The sequence below is a fragment of the Anas platyrhynchos genome, chromosome 5 (assembly GCF_047663525.1).
Source record: "Anas platyrhynchos isolate ZD024472 breed Pekin duck chromosome 5, IASCAAS_PekinDuck_T2T, whole genome shotgun sequence".
Lineage (NCBI taxonomy): Eukaryota > Metazoa > Chordata > Aves > Anseriformes > Anatidae > Anas > Anas platyrhynchos.
In genome coordinates, this window is record NC_092591.1 from 41,988,643 (window position 1) to 42,016,549 (window position 27,907).

The 27,907-nt window shown below is 39.4% G+C and overlaps 1 protein-coding gene across 6 annotated transcripts in view; it reads right to left on the reverse strand.

The window, feature by feature from the left end:
• Positions 1–24,381, reverse strand: part of STXBP6 (syntaxin binding protein 6) — a 112,195-nt gene extending 87,814 nt beyond the window's left edge. Inside the window, exons 1-3 of one of the 6 annotated variants that reach the window (XM_038180191.2) lie at positions 23,625–24,358; positions 20,389–20,532; positions 18,747–18,973 (exon numbers count right to left, since the gene is read on the reverse strand). The gene's annotated coding sequence lies outside the window, so the exon portion shown is untranslated. Of the gene's footprint in view, positions 1–12,809; positions 12,831–16,223; positions 16,359–18,746; positions 18,974–20,388; positions 20,533–23,624 lie in introns of those variants that run through there. The other 5 variants (XM_038180190.2, XM_072038922.1, XM_027458350.3 and 2 more) reach the window with 5 other exon arrangements.
• Between the last annotated feature and the right edge of the window lie 3,526 nt (positions 24,382–27,907).

Below are 27,907 nucleotides of genomic sequence, written 5' to 3' on the forward strand. Positions count from 1 at the left end.
TGCCCTACCTTGGTGAACTCTAGGTTGTTTAGATGCTAATGTTTACTTGTTTTACAAAGAACATGCCAATGGCAGAAAGGCTTGGTCCCAACAATGAAAAAAGGATGGTACAAATTCCAGATAAGAAGGCTGGATCTTTAAAATATACGCAATAGAGTTGATGAACATTACATTTGCTTGCTGCATTCTTACAGATTATGGTCAACAAAGGGTAAGCATAATATGAAGCATGGGGTAAGCATAATATGATTTGGCCTATGCTTTTCTTGAGAAAATATCTTGAGAGTATTTTCTATGAAACACTTAGGGAATTCTACTTCTGCAAGACACATCCACAGTATGTTGCAATTCCTGGAACCAGTACTTAACCACAGAGAGTGTATTCTGTGAGCAAGAGATGAAACAGCTAATGCTGGTGACAGTTCAGAGAACAAGTCTGTGTACAGTTACTGACACCGTTTTGTTTCATAAACTGTAATTTGCCACATGCAGGCAACAATGGCTGCAAAGCAGAGAACTTCACTGGGGGTTATCCTCACTGAATGACTTCTCAGTGAAAAAATAAACCCATTGTTTCAATACTGTTCACTTGAAATATTTTTTTGGGGCAGGGAGAAGAAATGTCCTTTGTTCCCTGTTTCCCGTGCAAGCCCAAGAATTTGAGAGTCATTTTCTTCTTCCACCTGACCACTGGTCTGAGACAATCTGACAGCATCTAATTCTCTAATCGGAGTGTAGTCATACTTGCTCAGAGCCAGGAAAAGATGGCTCTGAGCTTAGGCACTACTGCACAGAATGCAGAGAATACAGGGATGTAGTATCCTCACTAGCCAGTATTTCAAAACCTAATGGATAAAAAGAAGGTTTTACTGACTTCACAACACGTTTTTTCGTCTTGGAAAGCACAGTGAAAACCCTTAAGTCTTCTGGTGATCTCACTGCACAGAGACTAGCATAGTTCCCAAACCTATGACTCATTCTTATCCCCAGCATTTTTTTCTTCCATTTTTTTTCTTCTTCTGGGAGACAGCTGTTTTGTTTATGATGAATTAATTACTTTAGTATGTCTTGCTCATAAAATATCAGGCTTCATTTTGTATGCAGGAAATAAAGCATGACAGAAACCTCAGTCATGCTCCTGCCTTATCCTTTTTAACACTAATGTCTCAAAACTGAAATGGCAGTTGATGCTGAAGATGTTTGAAAAATTTATTTAAGAAAAATAAAACATTCTCTTGCCAATAAAGAATTACTTCCCCAATTATGAGCTGCAAAACACTGAAGCTTCTAAATATACAGGTTTTGAACTTTAAAGTTTATTTCCATAGGTCTTAGGCATCAAAAACTAAACATTAAAATAATATTTTGTTATTTTAATGTCACAAGAAGCAAATAAGACCCAAGTACAGTTTCTCAAATAATTGATAACTTTCAGAATTGTTTAGTTTGATATCAGATCTCCAAACAGTAGAGTGTTTTCATCTAGAAAAACTTGTTAATTTTTTAATACAGTGTTTTTCGTTACATACTGGCCTAATATTGGTGGAGTTGCACTAACTTAAATTAGGAACCACTACATGGTGTTTGCCTCCTCCCTCTGTAAACATTTGTTTTTGTCTAACCCTAAAACGCACAGAATCACAGCATTAACCAGTTCAACGGAGATATATTTACCTGTGTATACGTATCTCCTCCCCCACCCTGTCATCACTGTATCCTCCTTTGCACATGGCTCATTGTTTTCTAACATAATACTTCCTCCTTTTTATCCGGTTTCTTTCACAACACTACTCTAAGGTGTGTCTAATTTGCATTTCAGTGAAGAAAACCTGGCAGGTCAAAACATTAACAAGGTCTGAGCACTTATATCTCAGTGAAATCCACAGGACTGCAAATCAGCTCCAAACACCTTCAGAAACTTATAATTCCAAAATATCCTATTTATGCTTACTATATTACTTTCCACTAGCATCTAAGGGGATCTCAGTTCTTTATTCATTGCCTTAGATAAGGTTCAATCCTAAAAAGAAAGCTTCCCCCCCCCCCCCCCCCCAGCTTTTCATACCAAATGTAAGAGGAGACATACATCCAAACAGTTGAAATGCTGAAGGTTTTTAATAACCAGTGAATACTTTTAATGTGAGATATAGGAGTAGCCCAAACTAAGACTAATAATTCTGATCAAACAGATGGAATTTGAGTTGGAGACTTAAGAATTTAGTACCACTGTATGAGGCACCCAGCAATTCCTTAGTAAAATGCCTATTTTGATATGACCAATACAAAAACAACATTAGAATCACCACTTCCCTACCAGCCTTTATTTTCCCTTTCCGCAGCAAAGCTAACAACGTGTGACTGTGACATTCAGGTCTGGTAACTGCACTGCCAGCTACCTGACAAAGATGCAAAAGGCACAGAACGTAATAGCTACAACACAGCTGTATTGTGCAGAGTTCAGGACACCAGCATTTCCATCAGCAGATCACTTCCTGTTAGCCAGAGAAGTACTGGCTTTAGAGATGTAATTTTGTAACATGTTCCCATTTTATTCTCCCCAATAAGAATCAAAATGAATCTAGTTTCAGAGCTTTGAAAGGCAATATTGAAATTATGCCACTCTTTGTCTACCCTCTACCTTAAAATAAATCAGAAAACCATTTCTTCCAAATGGAGTAGGCTGTTCTGATACATCAGATAAAATACTTCCACCAAACTGTTTCCTTTACACAGTGTCCATAACAAGATAAATATATACCACTACTAGCTTCTTCTACTTAGATACTGCTAGCAGCAGAAAAACAAGTCTTGTTATACAAAAGAAATTTAGGATACTCATGTCAAAAGATTTGGCTAGTAAAGTATTTTAAAGAAGAATGGTTTATGTTTTCAAAAAGGATTACCAATTTGTTCGCATTCTGTGTGTGTTTAAAAAAAAAACAAAAAAAAAAAAAAAAAAAAAAAAAAAAACAACACACAGTACCATCAATCCAGCCTCCTGCACAGCCAACAGCCACTGGTGTTTCTGCAATCCTTTACTTTTTTAAATGTAAAGCAAACAAAAAAACTTCATATTTAAATAGGCATTTTGAATAGTCTTAGCAGTTATAAGACCATGGGGTGCCTAGGCAGTTCAATCAACACAGGAAACAGAAGAGTGGCTCAAAAGTAACTATTTGCACAAGGACAATGTACATCAGCAACAGCTTGAGCAAATTTACTAACAAACAAGCGGGATCCAGAGTCTATACTGGATCCTTTTGTTATCACGCAGCTATTTCAAGTCTCATTGTGACAGAGAACGGGAAAAACAAAAGAAGAAATCAAGCAAACAGTATTGATTTTTTACTTGCTTTCAGAAGGTTTTAAATAACAGACTGCAAATCACCTGAGAGTGGAGGCTACCGACATGACAGCAAACCAGGGAGAGCAGAGAAGCATGATGGAGGAAGCTTATCCCACACACACCTCAACACTAGCTTGCAGAGTACTATCTCCTATTCAGCCACATTAGCCAGACTGAGCTGTTTTTCATTTTCAAAGAAAAAAGCAATTAGGTAACGGACCACCTAGCACAGCAGCTGAACAGAGGGAAGGCTGTTAGCACGCATCACAAAGCTACATCAGTGAACTGAAAACCTTGTGCTTCTTTGTGTTTAGCAAGGGCAATAAGGACCTCAGACCTGCAGATACAGATCTTCAGAGGGAAGACTGCTAGACTTCTGCAGAAGGACAGAGGCAGCATGATTTGGCTTTGACTGAGAAAGGCCACACTGTCTCTCAGCCAGGATGCTTTCTGTAGGAAAGTCGGAAAGCACAGAATAAAACTGAAGGATGATAATCCTCAAAACACTCTTCAGCATCATAAGAATGTTCTTACGCTGACCAAGTCTGTGCTGAAATTTAGTGAGAAAGAAAAAGGACACAAGCAACTCTAACCTAATAACAGCATGTTAAAATAAATAAATAAATAAATAAAATAAAATAAAAAATGAGACAAAGGGCCTGCCAAGCCTTGCAGCTCTTTCACGTGAAATCAAGATGATGAGATGGATATCCCCTCTAACAACAGTATGGTAATTACTGAGCCTGACACATCATACCAGTGTCAATAAAAATTCCTTCTTATTCAAACACAGGAACAGTTCAAGCATAATATAAGTAACTGCTCAGACTGCAACAACCCTTATCAATATTTATCAACATCTTCAGGGCATAACTCCATCCTAGGAGAAGATAAACCAAGCAGGCCTGAAAGGAGAATTATGCAAGAAACAGTCTTGCTTCACAGTTCAATATGGTTCTATTTCAGTATAGGTCAGTAATGGCAATCTTCTGAATGCCAAGGAGACTTGGTCTTGGAAACTTAAAGGAATTACAAACAAATCAGTCAATAAATAAATCCTTGCAACTATAACCACATCTGAACAAAGAAGTCCAAATAGCATAGCTCTTTGACAAGTGAAACAGTGAAATTAACATTTTGGTATCGTTTTTTTTATGAGAAATTTATGCAGTTAAAAAATATTGCATAGATCACTAGTAAGTAACTATCGATAAGACAATGGTTACAAATGTTAACAGATTAATTAACCTCTCAAAATGCTGGCTATACATAAGAGCATTTCCATGAAAACATGAGACTGTAACTTCCCCATGAACAATCATATAAAATTTTGACGTTGAATTTCATAATTCCACAGTGAATTCCTTGGTGAATTTCAAGGATTTCATTATTTCACACAGGTTTTCTCTGCTTTTGGTTTGTTTGTATGAAATGGAAAGCATAACTGCCAATTGTAACCAATATATATCCACTTGTTGATAAAACAAACCCATTCTGCTTAGCCATCTCTCTTGCATAGAGAAGCAACACTGAGATTGCTCTATTGCTATTTTCTCTTTTTAAATGAACTAGCACCTATGCCAGGTAAACTACCCATGAAGAATTACTGATGGTAGAAACAATCAGATGGTAGAAACTGGAAACAACTGGCCAACTTCTATTTCTGGGAGGTAGGACTAGAAGACTGTGGAAGTTTTTGCTCCAGAAAGCAGCTGAACTCATGGAAATTCTGAAAAACAGGTATGGAAAGCACTTCAAAAGATCCGGTCCCTCCTAGGGAGGACTCCAGCACACATTTACAACTAGTATTTGTCCAAAATATTTCTAAAGCCACCCCAAGGTAACCTCCTTGCAGAGGTATTTTTTTCCTCCAGGATATAAAACCAAGAGTTTCAGTATCTTTTTACCCACTTACCTACTAATGTCATTTGTACTGCTTGAGCCACCTGCAGTAGTTCAAACTCACAACCACCACCAAGCTGCATGCCTATGTGACATGCACAGGTATCTTAAAAAGCAGTAGTAGGATTAATAAATTGGCATTTAAAAATAAGAAAACATTGTCCTTGTGCTGATCTTAAACTAGTTTGATCAGAATTTGAATAAAACCTACATCTCAGTCTTCCAAATCTTCATTTAAAAAAACCAAAAAAAATACTTTTCTATTTTGTACTTGATAATCAGGATTTGACCAATCAAAACAATAGATACATCAGTCCAGAAGACAACCATCAGTACTAGTTGCAGAATATACAGTTCGTGTCTGAAAGATGCATGTGTCCTATTTGCACCACACTTAATTGAACTGCTCCACCAGGCATTCCTCTCTTACATACGCATTCTGTGTTATGCACTGGGGTAGCGCCCGTGCCTGTGATATATAAGCATGAGGTAATTGCAGTGCTTATGCATAGGGTAGAGGTGTCCAACAGACTCACAGGTCACATGCGCCTAAACTAGAATAGCTCAGCACTTTCACAGTAAGAAGTAGATGGCTTGCTGTACGGACTGTAAAAGGCGATGTTGATAAGTGTTATAAAAGACAGACTCTTTTCCAGCTGCTACAAGACTCTATGAACCCATCAGAGCAGTGTGACAGCATTAAAGCAATCTACAAGAATCTGAACAAAAATCTTAAGTGTCTATTTGAAAATGGATTCAAAAACTGCCACTTATACTAAAGTTGCCATTTTCGTATAATTAAAAATCCACAATGAGAGTCATCAAATATCTAAACAGAGAGAGAGACCAGAGACATAGTTAGAGCATATTCATGAAGAAAGGTTAAATGAAGTATTAAATTACAGTCCCTCTTCAATAACAGCTGAAATCAAACTAAAAAAATATGATTCCAACTCATGTTGAAGTTTTCCTTTTAGATATTAATTTCTTCAAACACAAACCATGTATTCCCTCAGTTACAAAGTTTTTGCCTTGAGTCCAGACAGAGACAACACATCAGTTTTTCTTTTTTCCAAAATTAGGCTTAGTCTGAACAGAATTACTGGGATCATGAAACATGCTTACTAAGCATTGCCAAAAGAGAAACAGCCATGCAATACTGTACATAACTTCCATGCAGTTTCTTGTGATATGTGAATTAATTCCCTTAAAGAACAGCAAAGGAAATTCATTAAAAAGCATCCTTAAATTTTATGGAAAAGCGAGGTGCCAGCTATCACCTTCTGGCATCATCACACAAAACAAATAGGTCACCTATGAGCAGACAGCATATCTTTTTCTGTAAGGAAAAGGAACAAAAACACTACGAACTTGACTGATAAACCTCAATACTTCAGCCTAACAGGTGGCTTACTAATAGAAACAAGATGTTCCAAAAACACCCCACAAAACCATGAAAACGGAAAGGTCAATCTTAATTAGTTATAATTCTGTTCTGAGTGAACACAGACACACTGAAAATATACTGAAATAAAACATTAGACATGGAAGTTCATTTACTTTAGCATCTTTCTGCTGACCTGCATCAGCATCCCTTCTCCCCTCCTAAGACAGTATTTTGACAGAGTGGTTGTATGGTTTCTAGCCAGTATGTTATTAAACCAAGAAGGAAAGAAAAAAATAGTATGCAAAGGCTAGATTGGAAATATCCGGGAATATTCCCATGGCTACTCGTAGAAAACAGTAGCCAAATGGGCCTTCTTCATTTACTCTGAAACAAGGATATCACATAATGGTTAATATTGTAAGGGACCTCTGGAGGTCCCGGGCACAACACCCTGCTCAGGCAGGGCAACACGGAGTCCACTGGCCAGAAACCACGTGGAAAAACAATTCAGAAGAATGGGGTTCTAAGATTGTGTGAAGTATCTGCACTACTAATGAAGTCTAAAATTTAGAAATAGATTTATGGAAGTAAACTCCATTAAACAACCACCACTGGCATTACAGAAGCTTCAATATGAAACCAATGCTTCTATTAAAATTCAAACAATCATGAGCTTGAATCACTGAGATTGATGTCTACAGACTTGTAGATCAAAAGACTAAAAAAAAATAAAAAATGGTTGCAATGAAGCATTCACTTGCCTTATGAGAGTGAATTTTTAGAGAACCATATCCTGGAAGTCTCACTGTTGTTCACATTAACAGAAAATTTCAGAGATCTTCCTTTATGAGGCACCACAACCTCCACCTCGTAAATAAATAAATAAATAAATAAATAAATTCACACAACTAACTTTATCAATATAATTCCTTCTAGCGTCTGCCAGGAACTGTTTGTTTCCTCAGTGCTACTGCAACATTGCTTCTTATTATGTAGTTTTAGAATAAAGTTAGCCTCTATGCTAAATCAGCACCAACATTCTGTACCTTTTGCCATTATTATAATTCAGACACAAAGGAAATATAATTTTTTACCATGAGTAGTACATTCTGCTCAATAACTCTACTCCAGATCAGTTGAGCTGTAACTCCTGACCTGTGCTTACTATTTAGATACACTTTTGAGGAATGCCCTAAGCAATCCATATCCTTTAACAAGCCTCAGCACCAGTTTCCTACCCATTGGCTGACAATTTTTTCAGCAGACCCCTTTCCATAAAGGACTACCTGTACATTGTATTTTAATACAATTCAACCCCCCAAATTTCTCTCTATCTCAACATACAGGAAAGAATAGTTGATATAGGTGAATAAATAATTTATCTAAAAGCCCAATTTATGTATGTAATTTTTTTTAATGTATGTAACATTTTTTTCAGCACTTTGCAGGTGGTATAGAAGAAAAAGAATTAGGAGCAAAGCATTTTATCTGAATGCCATAACCTTGGAACATTACTTGCTCGGATCCACACTAGTCTGAGTTTATTGACTTTTTGGGTGTGCTCCCTGAATGAGGTGCAGTAACAGAGAAGTGTCCCAGCTGCCATTTCTTACATAACTTTAATTCCAGGAAAAATACTTAACTAACCAGACTGTTGAGCCTATTTCTTCCAATTCAAATATGCTAGTAGACTACATTTTTGAATACGTCATAAAATGAGAACTAAAAATCTATTTTCTTTGAAGAAGAGTGTTTTGATGAGAGAGCAACCTAGCACAGTTTTAAGCCTTAATAAAATGGTCTTGTTGCTATTACTTGACAACATACTTTCAGTGAGCACAATAATTACCTTACTTTCCTGAGCGTTATTTCAGTAGGGAGGAGAGGTGAAGCCTACACATGTGCAGCCACTTATGAATGAAGCTCGCAGTAAAAATCTGGTGTAACTTCAAAATATGAATGGAGAGGGAGTAGATGAGAGAAAGGGAGAAAAGGCCCCATGTGAAACACACACCCACAACCTCCTCAAGCTACCCGTGTTTCATAAACAAGATTAGAAATCCCAAAAGACCTAGAATCACATAAAATGACACTACCTAGTTTGCTTGAAATCAACAAGCAGTTCTGGCTACTACTGCTGTCCTCAATGACAATGAAGTCTGATGAATTGTATTTTCCCTTTGAGCCCATGTAATTTGTTTTTCATTCTCATAAGTTGAGAAGACCCCAAGCTAAAGCATAGCACTGTTCCCTGGACATACTCTGTCATCAGATTACAGAATTGTTTCTTACAACACTCTCAAACCTAGTTGTTGTGGACTCCACAGCTCTCACAAAGATGTTGCCCAATTCTCTCTTCTCCTTCCTTGAACTGCAGAGATGCTAGTTACATTTCACAGACAAGCAGGAAAAACTAGGCCCTTCTATTGCAACTAGGTTTTCTCTGCCTTCTGGAAGGACAACTTGCCCTCCTCAGAATCTTATTTTTTAAGAAGTCAGGAGAACTGTGCCTACCCCAGTTCTTTCAGTAGTTCAAACTGGATTTCCCTGTTTTGCAGAGAAAAAGCTGTCAGTAACAGGGGTACTTCTTCACCACTCATACCTACCTTCCTATCATCTTGACATTGCATACAATCCAGCTCAGAAAGATTGCTTTGCAGTGACCCTGTGCAGCAGTGTGGGTAAAATATATACGTTATTTTATAGTTTAGCTTCTGTCCTTTCATAGAAGGATAATATTCAGATGCTTTCGTACAGCTGTGTTCCAGCTGAGGTTACTAATGCTTTTAGTATACCAGCACATTTGGAGCCTTATAAGTTTATTCTGACACTTGTGAGCTTGTCTAAAGTAAAGGACAAATGTTTGCTAAGCATTCAAGATGTATGTGGTATTCCTTCTACCTTTTGTAAATACATTAACTGCTGCAAGGTATTTGACAACCAGCAAATCCAAGGTTTAAAAAATAAAAAATAAAAAAGGTATACATAGAAACTCAAATTGCTCCTCACCGTAGAATTGCCCCAAGTTCCCCACTCTTCCACTCCAAAAGCATGAAGCCTTGTTAAATAAAAAATACACATCTGATTCAAGAGAAAACCTAAATGTTTACTGTCCTTTAGCTGTCTTTACTGTTGCACAATAGAATTTACTACTTTGGTGCCTTCTCACAACTGCAATAAGAACAATTCAGATCTAGTATTTCCATGTACGCAGTTCTAGAGCTGTATTCACACAAAACAATCGTCTTCTCTGTTCTCTTCTGAAAGGGAAGAAAAATGGCTCAACTCAGGGATTTTTGAGCACTATCAGGGTACTATACAGTGAGAAGGGCAAACAGCTGTAAGAATGTAAGCTGAAGTCAAAACAAAAGCATTTTCAACTAAGTTTTCATAAGCTAGAAAATCCTAGAATTGTTAAAATCCTATTGCAATTACTGTTGTTAATATTGTTTTGCGATCAATATTCTTCATCCTAACATGCATGATACTCTACATCATCTTAAACATCATTTGTGCTGATAGCTCAACACTTTTCTTTTAATTTGAAGTCTTCTTTTTAGTAATAAAATTTCAGAATAATCATGCTGTAATCTGAGGAGGCATCCTGCTGCAACTACAGTCTTCTTAACCATCCTTTCTAAAGTGAGATTTGGTGAAGGGAGGGAAAAGGAGATAAAAGTAACTCAGTTGCATGACCAGGATAAGGAGAATGAAACTGGAATAGGAAGAAAGAAAAGAAGAGAACTATATTTTCCCAGGAAGACAAGCCTGCAATGGGAACAGGACAGACTTTTAAAAACAGAGAAATAGATTTCTTTGAGAGGAGGAGAACCCTGAACTATCATGCATTCGTTGGAGTCAAATTCATCAGATCCTGTACTATAGGAAGAAGTCTCTTTAATGTTGTCATGTTTTTGGCTAAAATAGAACTAGTTTTCTTTGCAGAGGCTGGTATGATGCTGTGTTTTGAATTCTGAATGAAAATAGTCGAGATAACACAGCAATAGTTTAATTGTTGCAGAACAGTGCTCACACAGAGACAAGGACATTGATTCTTGTGCTGCCCTGCCACTGGGGAGGCTGGGGGTGCACCAGGAGCTGGAGGGGACACAGCCAGGACAGCTGACGCAGACTGGCCATAGGGATGTCTCACACCACATGGTGACATGCTCAGCAATAACAGCTGGGGGAAAGAAAGGAAGAGGGGAATGTCTGGAGGGATGGAGTTTGCCTTCCCAAGGAACCATTATGTGAGATGAGGCCTGCTTTCCTGGGAGTGGCTGAACCCCTGCCTGCCGATGGAAAGTAGAGAATGAACTCCTGAGTTTGCTTTGCTGGTGTGTGCAGCTTTTTCTTTACCTAGTAAACTGTCTTTGTCTCAGCCCATGAGTTCTTGCACTTTACCTTTCTGATTCTCTCTCCAACCCCACTGTGGGGAAGTGAGTAAGCGGCTGTGTGGTAATTAGCTGCCTGCTGGGCTAAAAGCATGACAAAGGTTAATGATGTTCTGTGCCCACTGTGTGCATCAACTGGAAAAATTCCTCAGAGATCTTTGGACAGATATTTAAAGCATCAAAGATAAATGTTTACATTTATCATCTCTTCCTAGCACACGTATCCTTCCCAATGCAAGGAAGATTCAACCATATTTTTTATCACAGATATAATCATTAATATGTTAATACATATTATATTAGTATGACAGTTGTCACTTTCTAAGATTTGATTATGTCAAGTTTTAAGAACAGAATAACTCTTCAGTGAATCTTCCATTTGAGAATCTTCTGTCTCTCCAAGAAAATTTCATACACAAAGTGTTGTTAAAAAAAAAAGACAGGCAACTCTGGGAAAATCGGTATCTATAACACAAGGTATACACGAGTGCAGGCAGACAGAATGATACAGTCATTGCTCTTGCAACTTCTTAAAAGGCTTTCATTTAATTTTTACAAGGATATCAATTTGTCAAAGGATTCATCTGTATGAGAGCTGCTTTTTAATCCACATGACAGAGAGATTTAGAGATTGAGAAGGACAGAGTTAAGTGCATTTTGTGCTTTTAGCTACTATGCCTAGTGACGTTTCATTCTCTCTTGAAAGAGCAATCTTTTGTATGGCCATCTGCACAGTAAGTGAAGAGAGAGAGATTTTTTCAAATAAGGATGATATCAGAAAAGTGTGGGTATGGCCCTAATAGCCAGATGCATACTTTGAATTCTTTGCAACTCATTATTTTAAGTTGCTCGCTCAGCTTGACAATTCTAGCATCATTTATATACTTGAGATTAGAGAATATCTGCTTGCTGTAGAAAGAACAATTTCATAGAAATCCCAAAGAGAACTGAAAAATTCCATCTGGAATCAAGTAAGGATACAGTGTTAATAAAACTTCAGAAAAAAATCTTCCAAGAAATACTTATTGCCTCAGCTCTCTGTTCAGTCCAAAGAAAAAAATGTGTCTTTTCTCAATCAACCCAATCAATAAATCATTTACCAGCACTCAAATTATCAATCCAGAATTTATCTCAGGTTACTTCTGTTCTAAGCTCTTTTGTGTACTATTAATATTAAAAGTGAAGCTCTGCAAATTGACCGTTGGTTTTATTCAGCTTCATAATCTATATAAGAGAAGATTTTTACAGATACCTAAGTTTAGAAAATCCATATTCAATACAAGGACTATTTTTCAAACTAGAATGAAACATAAAACACCAAAAAAAAAGTACATTATAGACATGAAAAGATATGAGTTTCTCTCTAAAAAAGCAGAAGTCTCAGAAATAGATGATGTCTAATTAATTTACATATGTATGGTAAAATAAATTGCTATGGGTAACAAATAGAAATTTTCTTAATAAAAATATATAAGTATGATGAATATATTAACAGTGTTTAAAGTGCTCAGACTTCCTGGAACAAGAGAAAAAGCTAACAAGTGCAGGAGGCAGCTATTCAGTACCCTGTACCTTGTGATACAGATAATCTTACAATGAAATCAATTGCTCCTTTCAATGAAAGATCAAAAGATAACTAACGGGTCTATTTCTCTTGTCTTTACATCTGCATTAATCCAATTTTAGGCTTTATAGATAGAGAATACTCTGCATGGTATTAAAGTACATACTATCTTAGACTTGTAAACACTACACTTAGAGGTAAAAAAAAAACACTCACCATCCAAAATTTGTCTTTTCCTTTAACAAACACGTATTTCTATTTTCACCTTTCCACAATAGCACTGCATTGACTTCTTTTGCTCCAATATAGCAGAAGGAACAACCATTAGTTACCTATCTAACATATCTCCAGGGCCCTCTGTCCATTCTGCATTCTCAAATTCAACCCCTTACTCTATATATTATTTTCCCAGCTTTTTGTTCAAGGTTTTTCTAGAAAAAGCTACCCAGACCTGGATAAGGGTGTTTATTTTAACAGCTACTATTTACTCAATGAGTGTAAAATATTTCACAACCTCCTGCTACAGTGTAGCAGATCTGGAAAGACACAGAATGTACCACAGTGGTATTTACAGAACACTTGCCTTCCATCCCTTATCACCAACAACTTTGTTTCATTTAAAGTATGCAACTCCCACAAGAAAGAAAAAAAATAAAATAAAATGTGAAAGAGAAGTGAAAACCACAGAGAAACAAAGAGCTAGAGAAGTCACATTCTCCCCTTCCTAAAAGACAGCGTTAAGATAAGCTGAAGAAGTATGAAGGAGTATGGTGGGAGAGGGGAGGGGAGGGGAGGGGAGGGGAGGAGAGGGGTGGGGGGGAGCAGAGCAGAGGAGGACTAGCTTGTCCATGGAAGAATCAATCTCTAGTCAAAATCTTCTCTCCACAGATGCAGAATTTTATGCTCAAGGTGAAACACAACAGGGAAATACACACGTACAAAGTCCTTTAAGAAGGCACAGGGGACCACCAAATGACGTCTGAAAGAGAGCAGGCTGATAATTAAAGACACATTCAAAAGACGAGAACAAAATGAAATGATGAGAACTACTGAAATAGTAGTGAAAATGATAAAGGTTGAAGATGTTAAGAGCGAGATTAGACAGGGTAACATGCAGGCCCAGGTCATGGGAATAATCGTTGCTGAGGACAGCTGAACCAGTGCCACTGGTTCATTAGTCAGATAAACAGCCCTACCAGCTTCCATACCTCAGTGTGATAAAGGCTCCTCATGCACTTGTCTTGTGTTCCTGAGGTACTGAATTCTCACCTCCTTCTATCTTGGTTGTGTTTACAGTGGGACTGCTGTATTTTCTCAAGTCTTATAGTATCTGCCATTTTCAGAACAATTTATTCAGAAGAGCTTATTACAAGACATTGTATCACCATTCAGGTTAAACTTTTTTGATCCCCACTACTCTCATGTTAGCACACAATGAAATAAGAAGGATATTTCTCTCTCACTACCAGCAAAAGTACATTTTTCACTCTTTCAGGAAAGCAGGATTCCCTTTCAATATTGGAGGGAGAAAAACTGTCACATCTTTCTCATGCCACCTTTTGGAAGGGATGGGTTTGAAACAAACAGGCAGAAACAGATAAGAGCTCTCTTATCAAAGTATGAGACTAACTTCAAAACATGTCTTGAAGTTCAGGGAAGCCTGTGTTGCAAGAACATGACATAAATCTGCATAATGGAAGGAACATACAGAAAGCTAACTCTGGATTTACTGCTGTGTCAACAGCAGGAAGTGAGCAAATGCACTCCTTTAATTCTGGCTACCAAATCAGGAACAAGTCACTAAGAAATACCCACACCTAAGCGTTCACATGGGTGGCTTTTATTGCTGCACCTGCGAAATTTGTTTCCTTCTTGTGCAGGGTATCTACACAAAGTAGGTCAGATGACAGAGCAAAATACAGCAGACACATGCAGGAAACGTAGTAGTCCATATACACCATTGCCTATTTTATTCTAGAAACATAAATAACTGTTTTGTTATAAAATGGAAAGGGGAAGAAGTTTGTATTATCAACTGGGCAAGGTTCTACATGGCATAAATCCATGGCTTCAAATACCAAGGGACTTCAAATGCTCACTGAGGTGCACTTCAAGTCTTTTTCTGGATTGCTTAAAAAGATAAAAATTAAGTCTGATACACTGGCAATCTTTAAAAATGGAAAAAGAATGATGGATTATGACTGAAGTGGCATGACCCTAAACAACTCATGTAAGGTCACGCACTTCAGCAGTAAACTGGGGTTAACCACACCTAGCTCCCGGATGTATTGAAAAACTTGGCATTTGGGAAGCACTTGTGCAACCCCAGGTGACAGCCACTGATGAACACTCAGACTACATGTTGCACAGCTGCATTCCTCAGCCCCATTACTTCTCCAGAGGAGAGCTGTAGGGAAGGCCCACTTAGCATTCAAAGTGCTACCTGGACTGCTGGCAAAGACAACCCCCTCCCTCCACTTTTCCCAGTAAATCAATACAAAACAAAGAACAAATCCGAAACTGTACATAGCTAGCTTTTGAATGAATAACAATATTATTTCTGCACACACACAAAAAACAGTACTTAAAGTCTCTCCAAAGATTTCAGGTAGATAATTTGAAGATTGCATATCATTCACTTCAGCTATTACTATTCAAAACAAGCATCTAATCACATGGTAACTCAGCATCTTGACTTGACAGTACACTGCTTCACAAGCTTCCATAGGGGACAAACATCAAATAAATGAGCGTCTGGTATCACTGGAGAATTCCCAGTTTCATTTACCCAAACATCCACAAAGCAGTCAGCTCCCTAATTAGTTAGTGGAGAGGGAGGGGAAGCAGAGTTGCAAACATTCTTGTCACCCACCTAATAACCACAGGAGAGCATTGTAATTACACTCCAGTGACACCAGGATCAAGCTTTACCTAAGCCCAGACCTCTGCACACTCTCATGCATAAGTAGTCACTTCTGTAAGAAGCATTAGTAGATTAATACACAAGTAACTAGGAATAGGATATTCTTCCATTCAAAACTATCAGTGGCTCTTCCACAATGACAACATTAAAAAAAAAAAGTTTTATTTTACCTGTGACTAAGACTAATACGTGTGTGTACACATATCACATGTACACTTTTTTTTTTCTTTTATGGAAAATAAGATGATAGCATCAAGATATTTGTCAGCTTTCATCTGGTATCTTTAAAGTTCTCTTTTTAGAAGGCTAAAGCTCATGACTTGCAAATAAATAAAAGAAAATTACCAGTGGTTAAAATTTTAACCATATGCTGTTTGCCCCCCCAACTGAAACACTGCCTAGCAACTGAAGAGAACCTGAATCTTTTACTTGATTCTTCTGATGATCTAAGGGTGCCCTATACAAAGCTCACATTTACTAAATTTCTTAATCAAAGTATAAGCTTTTAGTTTCTCACTCCTATAAGAGCTGGTATATTAATCTTCTGTCAGATAAGTGCTTATAGTGAAAATACCACAAGACACATAGGTTTTACTTTTACTTTTAAATATTAAACATAATATCTGAAATCCCATCAAGGCATTAAATATAAATTATCAGTCCTAGTATAATTCAAAGAAGCTTCATAGATCAATGAATTCTCTTACCTTCATAAGGCTTTCCCAGCTCAAACAGAGATGTTGCCCAGCAGCGGATCCACAGAGCTGGGAAAAAGAACCACTCACAACTCAGTATCAACTTGGGGCTTACATGGAGAGTGGTGGGCTAACATGTGTAAACAGGACAGAACCCAGTCCTTTCCAACCTTAATGATTCTATGATTATTCCCAACTCACATAAAAGCTATTTCTGCCCATGCTTTCTCACACTGCTTACTGAAGTAATGCCATTACTATTTTGTGAAACACTACAATGCTCCAATTCATGCCCTTAAGGCTTCCAACTACTTCCACTGACTAGACAGGAAACACAGACACCATAGACCTGGAGATAATTAGGTGTCACAGTATAAACTCATAACATGCAGTGCAAGACAAGGCCTGACATAAAGGACTCAAGTTTTAAGCACAGACTGAACCACAAATGCACTTTGTTTCTATTACAGGGTAATGAAAACCTTCATATGGTACAAATCATCATCATGAGAACAATCCTTAATCGTATATTTGGGTGTTTCAAGAACAGATTACATAACTACCATCTTAGCATTTGAAAAATGCATATCACTTAGTCCCATATTTACATACTAAAGCACTGCCTGAAACCTACCTAAAACCATATGAGCTAGAAAAGTGAAGCAACTCCACAGGATGAAACACGCCCAGGTACTATGTTCAGTTCCCAGTCAAATCAACTACAGCCTCTTCTTTAATTTCCGTAAGAGTTAAGTCAGAATTGTCCACAACCAATTACAAATGTATACTTCAGGCCCTGGTAAATTGAAAGTGACCTAAATATCTTACCTTAAAGCAACCTCCGTCTGCTAACATAATGTACTCAGATTAGTTTGTTGTACAGAAAAAAAAAAAAAAAATTAAACACACATACATATTCACTTTGGGTTGCATTTTTCAAATACAAACCTTACTACATTACCAATGATGCAGAAAGTATCCAGCACCTGACACAGCACTGAACCATTCTTTGCTGCTCTGACACACACTTCTGAACAGCTGCAAGTATATATAGGCTACAGTGAAACTGATGTTTTTAAAATTTAAGTAAACTGACACATGGTTTCATTTTTGTTAGGTTGAATTAAAATCAGTCAAGAATAATCCTTCCCCAAAGGGCATACTGGAAGTGTGTTGATATTGTAATTGAACATCTGTACTGAATGAGATAAAAATAAGTAATTTGTTTATTTCACAGTTTCAGGTCTATTAACTAAGAACTTCATTCATTCTGTCTAGAAATGAAATCACTCTTCCACCACTTTTAATACAACGTGGATTGTTAATGCAACCTCCTAACATGAGAGCAACGCATTAAGGTCAAAAGCCACAGGGAGGCAGGAGGGAAGTAATATTACTGTTTCTGAAAGTCACCTGTGGTATAATGGAAGTTCCCAGTTTAAGATGGCTCAGAAAAAAAAAAGATAACTTCAGAAAGTTTCAGATCTGGTAAATTAAAACTCCATGCTGTTTGTGAATGCCTCCCTGACCTCAGTTGGCAATCTGTATACAAAGCACTGGGAAAAGAACAAAACAAAATCTCTTAGGTTTGTTATTCTCTCTGAACCAGTCAACATCAAAATTTACAAATAGCAATTTCCTTTCAACATCCTACAAAACAAACAAAAGCTAATCTTAGCACAGCTTTTCTTCTAAAGAGAAAGGTATGATAGATCTGCAAAACAAATTCCAATCATCTCAAAACCAAAAACCAATCGGGGGGGCTGGACAAGATGACCTCCAGAGGTCTCTTTCAACCCATCTGTGATTCTGTGATCTTCCTTTTTATGTTTTTATGTCAGATTGCTTTCTTCAGGCAATCACTTTTGTGTAGATATATATTTTAAAATTAATAAAACTAAGGTGCGAATTCTGAGTTTTGATATCTACCTCTAAATCTGGCTTTCAAAGACAAAAGACAGCTGAAGATATGTTCTTTTATTGGTCATTCCCAGTGGAAAGATGCATACCGACACCAGACAATTTTTTGTCTCTCTGCATCACATAACTTGCATTCAGTGAAGAAAGAACTAGTAACAACAAAAGGTACAGAAGCTGCGTATCAACAAGGAGCTGAGGGCCACCACGAAGCCGGTAAGAAGTCCTTTGCATTGCTAGGAGTAAATGGAACACACCTCCTTTGAAAACCCATCTGTTCTTCAATGCAACAAGACTGAAAGACTAAGACCCCAACAGTGTGTCCCACAGAGTAACCAAGTGTATAATGTTAGAGTATAGAACTGTTTGTTAACCCACAGTGAATGAATTCCCTATAAAACTAATTGAAGTGTTTTATACAGAAATCACAAAGTTGCTAACAGACTAGTCACTAACCCCTGGGCATATCCGTATATTCAGTTGCTCTTTATTACAGCATTAGGAAACTGCCATACAAGTTCAAGAAAATAAATGAACTCACAGAAATCCACCATCTGAAATCTGCCGGTAATTAATTGATTATATCTTTTCTTTCTCTGTACTAATACTAAGGATTACCTAAGCATCTTTAAATCAAGAGGGCAAGTTGATGTCCTTGCATAATGGCCCACAAAGCAAACGATTCAAGAGACAGCTTGTTAACATCCTTGAACTTCTAACTGCCAAGAGGGAGTTTCCAAGTGTGGATTGCATATGGCCAAATGTTTGCTCTTCCGTTCCTCAAAATTACACCAGCAAGGTTGAAGTGGAACTGAAACACTTTCCAATTTTGCACTTTTACTATCCTGAAAAAAAAAAGTAGAGCCAAATTAGGGAATTATTCTTTTCATTCTATAATCAACTAATTGCAAGATATGAAAAATGCTTTCTGACAGCCAGCATGTATAGCAAAGAATCATCTGTGAAAAGGAGACTCAAAACGAAACTCCATAAATAACAAGCTTGTTGACCAGCACAGTTACCAAGAAGAAAGGAAAAATACTTACAGGACTTTTTTCCACAGATTAACTGCAGACAAACACCGAATTTTATAAAAATTCTATTTCTAACTTTACTTTACAGCAATGCTTCACGCAAAATGAACTGTTTCCAGCACAACTTTATTCATCACTTAACCAGGTTAGTTTTGATTCAGTTTAACTGGAGTGGTAGTTGGTTAACTCCTCTCCATGCACATTTACTATTTATTACTAAGGCAGGTTTAGCTGAACTGGTTTATGTGGAAACAAGACAAACTGAACCTACCTTGAAAACTGCTTTGCAAAGTCTCTCCATCTGAAGTGTTTCATACAGACATATATAATTTGCTTTTTCCCCCTGTCATTAACAAATCTAGCTGTAATTACATCACTTGAGTTTTATGCTACTTGGAAACTTCACAGATGTAAAATCACATGCGATCTCTAGGAAAAGATAATGAAGAGAAAGTGTCTAAAGTCTACCATGCCAGCTATTCTGCCAAGGCACAGGGAAAAAAAAAAAAAAAAAAAAAGAAAACTCCTGGAGCTGGCATTGCTCTCATGCCCACAGCGAGAATAGAACCAAGTTTAAAGGGCAAGAAAGAAACGCCTTTAAGTGCTGGACTTTGATCTATATCAGCTCATGACACTAAAACCTTTAATAACTCATGTTCATAACCACTGGTATGAATTTTGCTCCACTGAGCAATCATAATTTTGCTCCACTGAGCTCTCATAATCCTTATTTTATTATGGAAATCAAAATGTTACAGATCAGAAATGTCTAGATTTTTTTCCCTGGGGTTACTGTAACTGTATTATCACTAACTGAAATCTGCATATAAAAATTCAGAAGTTAAATATGTTTGCCTTAACATTGTCAAAGGTAGATCTTCCAAACATAAAAAAAATCCAATGTCTATGAAATCTTCCAAAGACTACAGCCCACCCTTCCAGGAGCACTGCAGTCCAAACTGCTCCCAAACTTGCAGCACTCAAGGACAGCCAAGATGCTTTTCCCAATACTATTTGCCTAATAAAAAATATGGAAGGGAAAGGAAGAAAAGAGAACACTCTTGAGCTAATCTACAGTCACACAATCCTAACTGGCAAGGAATTAGGACCTTTCATACTTGTGACAAAGAAGCCCCACAGCATCATTCTGTGTTTCAAAGTCAAAGAACTCAGGTGCAGGGGATGTCTGCCTAAGATTGGGATGGAAAAACATACCCAAGCTTTACCTTAATGTTCAGCTATGTAGTCTGGGCTGTCACAACAAACACTGTATGACCAAACTCAACTGGGTCTTCAAGAAATGTACACAGGAGAAAGAAAACAGATTTCCAGAACACGACCTCTGGGGATGGCGGGAGGGTATCAGGAGTCTGAAAGAGTTTGAATGCACTGATTTTGAAAAATTGTCTAGTCTCTGTTCTTCCCTCTATTACTCAGTGAATACATTTCACAAGTTTATTTCTGCTATATATAGCCTTAAAAATACATTTGCTTCCTGAGAAACCATCATTCATTTCTGACGTAGCACTTTAGTCAGAGGAGTGCAGAAAAAAAAAAAAGGAAAAAGGCAGGAATGGGAGGCATTGCCCTTCCCTCGTCCCCTTAAACCAGAGTTCCCCCACTTACATGAGAGTTCAAATGCTCTATGACACTTACGCCTTTTCTGTCTCTTGTTAACATATTGTTTGTAATTGATGTTATTATTTAAAAAAATTGTCTCAGATACCAGCATACTTTTTCAAAAATAAAAAAAGGTTTACTTATTCTCAATTAAAGACTTGTAGAATCAAGTTAGAGAACCAATGTTATACTACAAACTACCAGAAACAATCAGGTGATACTCATCAGCACTGGTAAGATCCTAGTTTAGATTATAGCCCTAGTCTGTGTATCCTGACTCCAAACAACAAGAAATAAACCAAACAACTAAATTTAGACACTTATATACAGTTAACACAGTACTGCATGCTGCAGTCATATCCAAAAGTGTATTAATGAATTCACTGGCATATCTGGCTATGATAAAAATTAATGCCACAGATTTTCAGTTCATCTGTTTTTCAAATCCCCAACATCACTACAGATTGCCAATCAAGAGTATGAAAATTAAGTGTTCTCTTGAAGGACTTGATTTGTCTCTGTATACACATTAGCTAGAGCATTCCTGTTTGGTTAAAAACAGGAGAAACTAATTTGTCATCTATCATCATGTTATCCAAACACTGGCTTCCAAAACTGTGATTAAAACACTTTTGTACAACCTTGGCAAGGCTAACTTACCAGCTGTACACTGAAAAGGAATGTTAAGTTACAGAGGATGAAAAGAGGAAGAAAGAACAAATGCACTATTATTCAAACAGCTTACCTCCTTCAAAAAACAGACCTATGGCTACTGCTCTATAGAATCTGTTTTTACAGGATTTTATTCATAATGCAACACAGGTCTTCTGTCCCATATTTTTAAAAAACTGCACATTTTTGATAAAAGGTATTTTTAAGGTCTCTAAAATTTATGCTCTAATCCACTAACAACAGTACAAAGTATCTACTGAGGGATTCTTATTTAAGAAGTGAGCTTCTAGTATGAGTAGCCTACATAATGAACAAATACACAATTGGGAGGGGACAAAACCCCCTTCATACTAAAGATTTTACAGTTAGCTTATTTTCAAACACATCCTTACTTCGTAAAAAATCACACACGCACAAAAAAGAGGTGACATGATCTGAATCCACATCTAGAAAAAAAAAAGCCCTAAGCAGTTACTATCCCTGGGCCTCCCATGGCACACTTCAACTGCATTCTCATCATGCCTCCCTAACTCAAAGTGTTCAGATCCAGACTGCATACGGAGGGGACACTCAGGAATGTGAAGATAAAGAAAATGGAGATGTGAAATCAACATGTGTAACTCAAAGCAGTCTCAATCCCCACAGCAAACACTCGTACACAGTGGTAAAAGAACACCTACTTTCCATAGCACAGTTCTTCAAGACTTTTTCCACCTGGCAATTCCTTCACCTGAGGAAGCTATCACAAAATGGTGCTTGGGCTAACTCCCAAAGGAGTGCTTTCACCCTGCCCTGAAAACGTCACAGTGCTTCCTTTTTCCTTGATTTAACTTAATGCATCTTTAAAAGGTAGCATCCAACTTTTAAGGCATATTCTTAATGTAAATCAAGAATGTGCACAAGGGAAATTAATGTGGCACAACTATGCAGTAACTGCATCCCCCCAGGTAGAAAGGCCCTAAAACATTTTACTGAAAGAGAGCTTTCCTCCAGTAATGTATCAAGCAGAGTACCATCATCCCCAAGGAGGATCATTCTTCCTAAGGGCAAGAAGCTGTAAAACTGTATTTGGGGGGGGGAGGAGGGGGAGAGGGGGAGGATAAGAAAACCAACTCATCATTGTGATTATTCATTCAAGCTATCCCAAACATGTCTTTTTGTTTGTTTGTTTGTTACTTCAGAGCCCACCACATTTGGAGTTTTCAAGGACTCTTTAAACCAACTACACTCACAGAACAATTCAAGAGCCAAGGTGTGCTTGGAAATGATATAAGGAAAAGCAACCTATGACTTGCTAGAAAAAGAGTACATCACCACCAAGATGCAATTTCAGTGCTGCCTGTTTGCCCCTCTCTTATGAGAGGGATGGCAGAGCACCAAGATCTCTTCCATAACTAGATGCTGCAGCCTGGAGATGTTGTAATCCAAAGAGAACTGAGACACCACGCTGACATCCTCCAGCCTTGCTCAACGAGAAAGGATTGCTCCTGTCCTCAGTAACGCCAAACACAAAGAGATGCCAGATTATTCCCACCGCATGAGCAGGAACTCTTAAAACTCTTAAAAGGAATACCACGGGGCTGTGGATCCCGTTCAAGCAATGAAAAGCTGTAACACTGTTTCTGACTCATAAAGGGAAAACAGCCAAGCTGGAGATATCCCGAAAGCTCGCTTACATTTATGGAAAGACGCAGGGCTTCTAAAAGGGATGCAACTCGCGAAATGCAAACTCCTCTGCCTGGCGGAGGGCAAAACGAGGTGAAAGCAGCCCCGCACGTTTCTCTAAATAAAGGTCAATAATATTTCCTCGAACTTCAGACTTCAGCAGCGGCAGTGCCCCGGCGATGCCGACAGAAGCAGCCAGGCGCTCCAAGTTTTACTTTCCCATTAACGGAGCCGCTGAGAGCAGAAAGCAGGGAGGGCAGCGGCGGCGGCTCCCCCGGGCTGTCAAGGTTACCCCTAAACCGTCAGTTGGAAGCAGCCCAGCCGATCCCTCTGAACGTTCCCGGCCGGCTGTACGCCGCCCTCCACCCCTCGAAGCAGCTCACCGGGGGTAACCCGGGGACCCCCACCGCCGGCGTCGCGCAGGTTTTGGGGTGTGCTCCGACAGCCGACCCTGCCGGGCTCCCCCCGGGGATCCCCCAGCGCGCCGCGGCCGCCCCCCGCTCACCTTCGTGCCGGCTGCGCTCGGCTCGGCTCGGCTGGGTCCCGCCGCCCTCCTCGCCGCGGCCGGGTGCCGCGCCGCCCCGCACGGAGCTCCCGTGGCGGCGGCCGCCGCGCTGCCAGCGCCGAGGCGTGAGGGCGGCCCCACGTGCGCCGGCTGCGCCAATCCGCGCCGCCCGCCGACCGAGGGACCCCCGCCGGCCGGCAGACAGAGCCCCGCCGGCCGGCAGGCACGCGGCCTCGGCGCCCGCGCTGGCCCCGGTCCCGGCCCGGGCCGGCCTCGAACCGGCGGCTCAGCGGGCGTTGCGCGGTGGAGGTGGCGGCAGTGGGGACAGGAAGAGGCTCCGGGCCGCGGGAGGAAACCAACGCGCTGGGACCAGAGTTTGGGACCTGCCGGCGGGGAGGGGACAAAGGAGCCCCGCCGGGCAACGTCAGCGCCGAGCCCCGGCTGCAGAGTTCGGGCGGACAAAGCTGCGGAGCGGAGTTACTCGCTAAAGCAGCCTTTTTTTTTTTTTTTTAACCGAACAACTCGGTTAAGCAGCCTTTTAGCGCTCTCGTGAGTTTTGCAGGAAAACTGGAGCGCAGTACCGGCGGTGTGGGGCGGGCTCTGCCTGCCCAAACAGCGCCCAGGTGGAACAACAGCACGGAAAGAAACACCGACGGGGAACCTCCCGTCAGGAAAGAATGGAATCGACTGCCCAGGCTCACACTGGGACCCTGAGGGCAGCACCATCACGTTCTGCTGGAGCATCAGACCCCGGCCCACAGCCAGAGATCGAGGCTGCAAAGAGTTTGTCGCCACACGCCCCGCCTCTGGTGCTAGGAGGTGTCCGGCCCCATGCCACAGAGCTGGGACTGCTGCCACTCTTCACGGTGGCAGCGCTGAGAACCCAGTGCTTAAAGACAATGTGCTGCCCAGTATGAAAATAAACACTCTCGATGTATCAAAATATTTTGGTGCTGTATTTTGCAATGTTTATAACACTGCATTTTTGTGTGATTGTCAACGTGAACTGTAGTTAGTACAGTTTCCGCTTGTTACACAAAATGTACTGTTATTGGTTGCTCACTGTGTGTTTTGTCCCCATCATTTAATCCAATGGTTACCGATGCAGTGCAGTGGCAGTTGTTCACAAGGGCCTCAGTCTCTCAGACCATTACAGTCTGACGTACTGCTGCTCCTTCAGGCCTCCCTTAAAAGTGCTCTGAAATCCAGTGAATGACTCATGTTAATTTCAATAGCTTTTGCACGGGTGTCTTGGAAACAGGCCGATCAACTTTTGTTGGAGGCAACAGCCACCCACAAACGCCTTACTTCCTCCTCATCTTAAATGTAAAGATGTTCAGCCCCCAGTGGCCTTCAGTTTTTAAGAATAAATTTCCAAAAGATAGATCTGTTTTGTGTGAGTGAGCCCAGTTTCTGTTACAGCTAAATGTCTCCGGCTTCCCGGTCCTGTGGCTGGATGCACAGCCCTGAGAAGGACACGGGAACACAGGCCACAGTTCCAAGAGGCAAAGCTGCAAACAAGGTTACTTCTTCACATAGTAGCAGGGACAATCAGAACTGTTGCCATACTGAGTCCTTTCAAGAGTTCGTGACTGTCATTTTTCAGAAGGATAAACTTGGGAATGTCCAGAAATGTGATCTATTTTTATCTAGTACATAAATACCGAGTCTTTTAAACTTTGCTAATGTCTCCACAACCACATAGAACAGTAACACAAGCTGAGAAGGTCATTTAATTGCCTAATGCCAGAAACCAAGATGAAAAAAAGCTGAATATGCTTTTGGGAACAATCAAAATGACACTTGTCAACCCTTCAATGTTTTTTTTTTCCTTTATTCTTATTCTAGTGTTTTGTGGTGGTTGTTTCTTTCTTTTCTTTCCCCGTAGATTCTCTGCAGGTGATATATTTCAAATTAGAGCAGAACTCGAAATCCAGCTTTTAATTTTGCAGCTACTCTCGGGCCTTTCAGATATGTCTCAATTTTGCTCCCATCATCTTTTGATCTGATGGTGTTTACTTTTGGTAAGTTAACTGTTGCTAGTAGAAATGCTGAATTATGTTGATGGACTTCAGTTTATGTTTAAACATTTACAGTGACTTGTAGTGTTTCTGTAAAATGCCTTCTTCAATGTCCTTGGGCCTTGTCAGGCCAAGTGGCACGTGTGCTAAGCCATTGCTCCCATCCTACAACTGGATGTATTTATTACTTAGATTAACACACCAAAACTGTCCAACAGACTTCAGCCTTCGTGCCAAAGAGGTCCAGGCAAGTAAGTGCATTTACATGTACATATAACTCATACAGAGATCTGTCAATCAACCATGTAAAATACTTTGAGTGCCGAAGGGTTCTGCCAAGTGATGTCTGGTAGAATTAAATGAATAAATTTGAGAGCCTAGTGCCCACAGCAGTATGCCAGACTCTTTCACAGAGGTTACTGTCTTCACAGTAGAACAGGTCATTCATTTTTGTCTCTCCTACCCAAATCCATATTCTGCTACCTCAGTGTTAACTAACCTCACTTCTGACCTAAACATCCTTTACAGCAGTCTCTGGCCAGGAGACAGAGCTTAAACCTGGCAAGTGATACTGTCTTAAACCACTTTCAATAATTCTGCCAAAGCACGTCTCTTCAGAGCCACGAGAGTTGGCAGGGCTGAGTTCTCAGAAAAAAAGACACTGAGCTTCTTCTCCGTACATTCTGTGGTCCTGTGGGATCAGAGGGGAGGTCCAGATTCTGAAATTCCACTGAAACAGAGCTACCGAGATCTTCCTGATGGCTATCCGGGCCTAAGACACATCCAAATATCCAAAAGCAAAATTTAGCCTTTTCTCCAGGAGCAGATGAGATTGTGGAAGTGGCTTGTACATGAGATAAAAAAGATTCTTAAAATCAAATTTCGGACAATAAACTGCTTCCCAGAAATATTGCCTCCAAGTGCAGGCCTGGAAAGCAGGAAATCTATTACAGCTGTGCAGCTGTACCACTGGAGTACCTAGGACTGTCGCTGATAACCAGCTTGATAAAAGAGTAATGAGCAGGATGTCTGTAGTCCATCACAGGACTAACAAAAGACCATGCAGACACCTGAGTACTATATGGGAAGCTGAGCAGGCTGGAAATGTTCAAACATAACATTTAAAGATAGATAGCATAAACTGAATGAACGAGGCTGCTAACAACAAGTGCTGGTGTTCATGTACATAGCTAAAGTCATTAGCCAATTTAAATGCTTGACAGGTGCAAGATAGTGATAACAACTCATAAGAAAGTGCATGGTACAATGAACTATGTGGAGGGGGAAGCTGTGTCTCAGACATTTGGATTTCTCAGGCTGCAGCACAGTTAAAGCCAGAATTGTTTTCTGCAATCACTTGCATGCAGTGCTATTCTTGCTAATTGCCAGAGCCCTCAGATCAGAAAACCCCGCATAGCAAATCCAAGCTTGTGTTTACAAGTAACGAAGTGAGTCAGGGGATGTGGTAGGTGGCAGGGTCAGGCTCTAGAGCCAGTGGTGTTGCTGTTACCTTGTGGGCAAGCAGCCAGCCAGAAGAGTCACAGGTGGTGGCTGTGGAGGGCTGGCAGCAGTAGGGGTAGACCCTCACTCAGAGTAGATAAAGGCAGGAACTAGTCATCTGAAATGAGCAGTGTGTATCCTACAAAAATATAGCATATCCCCAGCATGTTGTTTGAAGGACTGTAACTCTGGTTTTCTTTTTGCTTCAGAATGAAATGAGCAGTATTGCTTTTTCTGATGATGAAAGAATGCATGCATAAGTAAGAAAATAAATTGGCAGGATTCCACCGGTATTTCTCAAAATATACAAATAAGTTTTTAACATAAAAATATAGTTTCTGTCATCCGTGCTGAATGATATTTTCTTCTGGAAGTGCTCAGTATTAATAAATATTGATTAACAAAAAGAAATTGCGTACAACCTGCTACACAGAATTGATAGGAATTATTAGTGTTCGCAGAAAAAGCAGTTTTTTCACTGGTATGTTCTGATGTTTATTAATTTCCTGTTTAGATTAAAAGTAATATCCCTAGCTGCAAACCCAGATCTCCCCTAAGTCTTATCTCCAATTGAAAATTACAGTGTTTAATTAAGAATAAACACAGTCCAAAAGAAATAGCCCTTGATTCAAATCTAATTAAGATAACATCAAGGTGTATATATATAGGTGTGTGTGTGTATGCGTAAAATCAGAATCTCAAAATACTAGGATACATTAGAACTGCTCAGCTTCCTCAAATAAATGCACGAAAGTTTATTGT